The sequence below is a fragment of the Rana temporaria genome, chromosome 2 (assembly GCF_905171775.1).
Source record: "Rana temporaria chromosome 2, aRanTem1.1, whole genome shotgun sequence".
NCBI classification, from domain to species: domain Eukaryota; kingdom Metazoa; phylum Chordata; class Amphibia; order Anura; family Ranidae; genus Rana; species Rana temporaria.
In genome coordinates, this window is record NC_053490.1 from 428,005,576 (window position 1) to 428,006,952 (window position 1,377).

Sequence of the window (1,377 nt, forward strand, 5' to 3'; positions counted from 1 at the left end):
TTATTTAATACCTTGAACTGTCTACTTTCCAAAAAGGGGTAATTTGGGGGGTATTTGTACTGTCCTGACATTTCAGGGCCTCATGAAATTAGATAGGCCGTCGGTATATTAGGTGTGATCAAATTTTTATGATTTGCACCATAGCTTGTAGACTCTTTGGAGTTGATTTACTAAAGGAAAATAGACTATTCACTTTGCAAAGTGTAGTTGCACTCTGCAAGTGAAGTTTCTCCAAGACTTTGTAAATTAGGTCTATACTGTATACTGGATGTCGCACAGATGGGGTAATGTATGTAATATGCTTCTCTGCCTTTTGGCTAAGATCAAGTGTAGTATCTGTTCTTATCAGTTGCCAGTAGGTGGTGCTATGCTAGCCGTCCTGAGTACATGGCGAGGTGGAAAGGGATGGTGGTTGGCAGATGCTAAACCTGATGGCGTGGAGGTGGAAGCCTTCTGATTTGGACGGAGAAACATGAGGTCGAAGCTGAGGGGCCGGGCCTCTGGCCTGGATTTTGTGGTGCCTGCCCCAGTCAGTTGTTCGGGAGAGAACACTAGCTCCTCCTTCTCTCTGGGGAAGCGGTTAGTATTTCCCGAATGTGATTAGGAGGGAGGCATGGGAGTAGTGGGAGTAGCCTAGTGGCGTGGGCTCTCCCCAAATCTCTCAGAACTCCTTCCTTCCTGGCTGGGATGGGTGCTGCTGGTCCGGGCCGTGGGTCAGGGGCCGTTGAAAAGCCTATGGTGATGTGCCCCTGGAGTGGCAGTCCAGAGGTGCCAAAATTGCACTAGTGTTTTTACCAGCACTTTTGCTTTTGGGCACCTTGGTCACGTCACCATATCACACTTTTTAACACCTGCCTCTAGGGCCGGGCCTTTTGGCTAGGACCAGAGGAATTTTTGATTCCTGGCCGGAGGGACGGCCATTGTATTACACAATGGTCACCTTTCACTCTCCCTCATCTCTCTTTCTCCCCCACTTTTTATTATTTATTCCCTGTTTTTGTCTTTTTTTTGTTTGGTGCACGTTATTTGTCACTGTGTGGGTTTAGTAGGGTGCCGGTCCTCGGGCCAGCCCTGAACGTCTTGGGAGTGGGTGGACATGGCCTTCTGGCTTAGTTTGCCTGCTCTCATGGGGTCTCCCTTCGGGGGAGCCCCACCTAGTACTGGGAGGGTTCTATTTCGGCAGACCCTTCAAGGAAGTTGGGTCGGTGGCTGCTCGGACCACTGAGTACCTCAGTCCCCGTCTGGAGCCTAACGCCCCAGGGGATCAGGGTTGGTTCCTTCCTCACAGGAGGACCACTTGACGTTTGCACCCGTCGCACTTTTTTGTGTATCACTCTTTATGTGTGTGCACATTTTTTTGGCACCGGGTGGAGTTTT

General features: G+C 49.9%; 1 pseudogene; it reads left to right on the top strand.

Moving 5' to 3' along the window:
- The first annotated feature begins 297 nt into the window (after positions 1–297).
- Positions 298–454, top strand: LOC120929991 (annotated as a pseudogene).
- Positions 455–1,377: the final 923 nt, after the last annotated feature.